This window comes from Pteropus vampyrus, unplaced genomic scaffold, assembly GCF_000151845.1.
Source record: "Pteropus vampyrus isolate Shadow unplaced genomic scaffold, Pvam_2.0 Scaffold355, whole genome shotgun sequence".
Classification (NCBI taxonomy): Eukaryota; Metazoa; Chordata; class Mammalia; order Chiroptera; family Pteropodidae; genus Pteropus; species Pteropus vampyrus.
The window spans coordinates 35159-40035 of NW_011889136.1; positions in this window are offsets into that span (position 1 = coordinate 35159).

The window sequence follows — 4877 nt, forward strand, 5'->3', positions numbered from 1 at the left end:
ACGGGGTCCTCACCCTGCACCCGGAGTCCGGCCACAGCCTCGCGGGAAGTCAGGTCCCCAAACCCCGTGCGGTGCCGTCTGGTCTGGTAGGTGACAGACGTGAGCGACTCCCTTCCCCCTTCCCTGTCGGGCAGGCCCTGCCAGCCTCCAAGCACCGAGGCTTCTGCACCTGCGAGAAAACTCACAGTGCAGGTAAGTGAGCGATGCCATTCGTGGCACCCCCCCCCACCCCCCACATACACGGGGGACCACGTGCCCAGACCACAGGGCCCTTCCAGACTCAGGATGCTGTCGTGACACCCCGACCCCACTGCGGAGCACAGAGCACCCCGTCAGGCCAAGGCGTGGTCATCAGCCTGACCTCTGGGGTCCTGGGGACCACACTGGGCCGGGGCCGGTGCACCGGGCTCCCCAGGAGTCTGGGACAGTCCCAGGCCCACACCACTATCTCACGGGACGTCGGGGGCCAGGGCCTGGTCGTGAGCCCCACCAGAGGCCGCCACGCGCCCGTCCTGGACACCTGCGTGCCCGGGCTCCTGACCCCTCACTGCCCCTCTAAGGTGACACAGGGGGCTATCTCCTGACCTGCCTCGTGGTGCTGGCAGCTACTAAAAATTAAACAGGAAGGAGCGTCACGCTCAAGACCATTTCAGGTTCCTACTGAATACCGAAAATCGCTCTGAAATTTGAAATAGGAACGTTGAAATTTTAGAGCATAAAAAAATTGATTCTTAAAATTGCAACGTGAGGGTCTCACTCCGCTCTGCCCCCGTTCACCATCTCTTCCAGTGTTCGGCCTCAGGGACTGTGGCCTCGCACCTCCTCCTGGGCCATCATGGGCCACCCCCGGCGGGGACCAGCCAGCGCCCGCCCGGACGTCTGACGGCCACGCGCCACCGGAGGGTCGCAGCGTCTGCAAAGTGAGTCCTGTGCCCGCGAGACTCCCGGGGACCATGCGGGTGGCTCAGGTCAGCAGGTCGCCTGGGAGGGTCAGCAGGTCGCCTGTCTGATGGAGCCAGGGCCGGAGGGCTGTCTCTCTACCGAGGTCCTCTGAGAAAGGATCGTGAAATGCATCTTTTACTGCGTTCGAATTTCGATTTAGAATAATAAACACGATACTGAAAACAAACACGACAGTAGCAAACGGCCAACACGTTTCCTTTTAGCTATTGGCCCAAAATGCAACTTTTCTCTACTCGATACCATAGCCTAGTGACTGTCCCTTTGCCTTGTGACTCTCGAGCAAACGTTTTCATTTACTTTTTTACCTACTTTTTATTTTGATAAGCCTCAGATCTGCAGAAACATGGGTAGTGGACACCCGCATATTCTTCGTCAGATTTGCCAGTTGTCTATCCACATAGACACACACACACGCACACACGCGCGCGCGGGTTACAAACACGCGTTTGGGTGTGTTACGTATGTGCGCACTGAATCATTTCCTCCGAATCATTCGCGAGCGAGCTGCTGGCATCATGACATACTTCGGCATATCTCTCCGGAGTTCATGGGCTGTCTTCTTCAAAACCGTGTTTCATAACTAAGAATACAGTTTTTATATGTCATCTCAATAACAACAACAACAAAAAACCCAAATGATCCAATCAAAAAATGGAATACCGTGTTTTATAATTAAGAATACAGTTTTTATATGTCATGATTACATAATTCCACATTGGTACTGTTTCCATGTAAATCGATACATTTGACATCGATACGTTTGACACCGATCCGACACACTGCCCCTATTCACACTGCCGCTGCTTGTCCCCGGGACATCTTCGTCATCATTGCCACCGCCCCCTGGCACATGCAGAATCCGCTCGGTCTCTTTCGGCGGAAACCCAAAGCCCGCTTTTTTCCTGTCGCCTTCGTGCGGTTGACAGTTTTGGAGAATCCAAGCCATTTGCTTCGTGGAGCTTCTCGCCGTCTGCGTGTGTCTGTTTCTCACGCTCAGATCCAGGCGACCATTTCTGTATCTGCGCCACGTCCGTGGGCCACCGTGTCATCGTCACCTGGTATGGGTGACAATAAGTTCGTTCGCCTGGCGAAGTCGGTCTCTGCCGGAGGTGTCCTGTCCTGACACACTCTTACCCAACGTCGTGCGTGCGCTTTCCTAAAGCACCTGTCAGTCAGCTGTCTCCTCGGAAGCCCCCAGTCCTTCCCGCCGGCCGCACGCTGCAGCCCCCCCACCGGCCCTGGCCCCACAGAGGGTCTTACCGGGGGTCCCCATGCCCACAGCTCTCCTGTTCCCGTGACACCGGCCTCCCTAGTGTCCACCCAGCATGCAAAGCCCTCTTTTCATCCATCCGAATCCTCCTCAAAAACGCATCGTACTTCGCCCGTTTTCATCCTGCCAGGCAGAAGGAACTGTTCCTTTCTGATATTCTGGTGATTTTTCTTATAAGCAACCTTACAGCGTTTATTCCAATCTGAGGAGAATTGTGGTTATTTTCACATCCGCCCATCCCAGTGGAGTAGGAACCTGGGTTTAATTCTTTGATCTTCACTGTCTTTGTTCACTCGGCAGATTTAGTTAGCATCTGTTATGTTGACGATCGTGGTGATGTTGAGACAGATAAAATAGGAACCCTGCTCTCCAGGGACAGGGAGGGAGGCAAGCAGGTCAGGGGCGGCAGCCCGGGACCTGCACGCGGGGCTCCGAGTGTCCCTCTCCCGTCACGATGACAGAGAGAGGCCATGGAAAGGATCTGACCCATTCGGTCCTTTTTGCTCAATAGAAAAGGCTTGTTTTCCCAGGGGAAGAGCTGAATAAAATAAGGACAATTCTTTGGTGACATTGGTTAACGAAATCTGACGTTTCAGCTGTACGTTTTAACAGCAAGGCGTATATATATTTACATCGCGTGTTCACCTCCCATAGTGAGATTTCTTTCCTTCACCGCACATTGGACCCCTTTCCCCCCGTCTCCCTCCCCCCTCCGCCCTCCCCTCTGGTAACCACTACTCTACGGCCCATGCCCATGAGTCTCTGTTTGCTTGTCTTGTTCATTTGTTGCTTTTAGGTTTATATCTCACATGTAAGTGACGTCATGTGATTTTCAACTTTTTCTGTCTGGCTTATTTCGCTTAGCACGATTATCTTGAGGTCCATCTCAATAACAACAACAACAACAACAAAACCAAATGATCCAATCAAAAAATGGGCAGAGAACCTGAACAGACACATGGCCAACAAATATATGAAAAGATGCATCGCTAGCCGTTAGGGAAATGCACATCGACATCCTTTTTAACGAGAGTATCGAGTGACGCTTTCGTTAAAATCAACGAACCTGCACTGGCACATCATCGTCACCCGACGTCCTCGGTTTGTAGGAGGCTACACTCTTGGTGGCGTAATTCTGCCGGTCCGCAGCCGTGGGGGTTCCCCAGATGACATCTGAAGCCAGCCTCCTACCTGGAGGTCGAGGCCCCCAGATCGGCCGGTGGCAGGTGGCAGGTTTAACACGCCAGGGAATGAGGCTCATCCTGGGCGGCCGCAGGCACGCACGTGTCCACCTTGCCTGCCAGAATCTTAAAAGTCTACCCAGAAGCCTTGACCGCATCCGACCACGCATCCGGTCCAGATGGTCCCAGCAACACCTCGCTCTCTCGGGCCACGCCCTTGACACGGCTGCTCGTGTGGGAATCGTGGGCAGCGAACATCCTGAGGACGGGGAGCCATGAGGATCCGCTTGTCCAGGTCCAGCTGCCGAGTCAGCCTGATGTCGCGTCCTCTCTATGACCTCCTCCAACAGCATGCTGCGGGCTTTGACAAACGCGTGACATGCGTCCACCGCTACAGCGCCGTGCAGGATAGCGTCTCTGCTCTAGAAATCCTCTGTGCTCAGTCTGGCCGTCCCTCCCCATCACTGTAAACTTTTTATTTATAATTGCAAGGAAAAAGACACCAAAAGCAAAGGAAAAAGACAAATAAAAACCAGTGGAAATATTTTCAGTGTATATCACAGAAGAAGGGTTATTATCCCTACTATAGAATAACCTACTCACGGTAAAGAAAGTAAAGGCCAAAAATCATATTTAAAGGGGAGGAAAGGACTAGGGAATTAGACATCATACAGAAATGAAATGGAAACGGTTCTCAGCCATCACAGAAGATGCTCCATTTTATCCTTCATAAGAGAAATGAATGCAAATTAAAACTATAGCGAGACTGTTTCCCACCTACCAGATTGCCCCCGAATCCAAAAGTTTGACAATGTACTTCGTAGGTCAGATCGTGGCAAAACAGCCATTTTTTTTTCCCGCATCGCCAACGGCAGTGAAAACCAGCAGACCTCTGATCCGGCCTCACCTCCAGGAATCCACCCCAAAGATGCAAAGAAAAAAAACAGACATAGGAAGACCAGTCTTTTCGCTCCTTTCTGGAGCTCCAGGCCAATCCACGGCCGGCCCCCATCGGGGAACGCCGGTGCCATCCGCAGTCTCTTGTTGTGACAGGCGGCATAACGAGCACGTGAGGAAGGCCTCGGATGCTGGAGCAGAGTGGCATGCGGGAGCTACTGCAAGGGAAGAAAGCAACAAAAGGAAGAGCATCCATCACTCGCGATTTTCCCCGGCAAGGGGAGCGATAACCTGACGTGTCGAAGTCCGCTCCGAGTGAGAAAGGGGACCACGCCACGTAACTAAACCCCAGATGGCAGGGCGCGGGCACAGAAGACGAGAGAATCAGACCTCTCGGCTATACCTTGTGCTCGAGATGTGACTTTAGAACTCGCTGAGTGTGTTACACAATTATAAAGTAAAACGAACTTTAAAACGAAGGGGACGCAAGCGAACCAGAGTGTGTCCCCGTGGGCGAGGCGGCCGCACGAAGAGACCTGTTCTACGTGACTCTTGAAAAAAAGCAC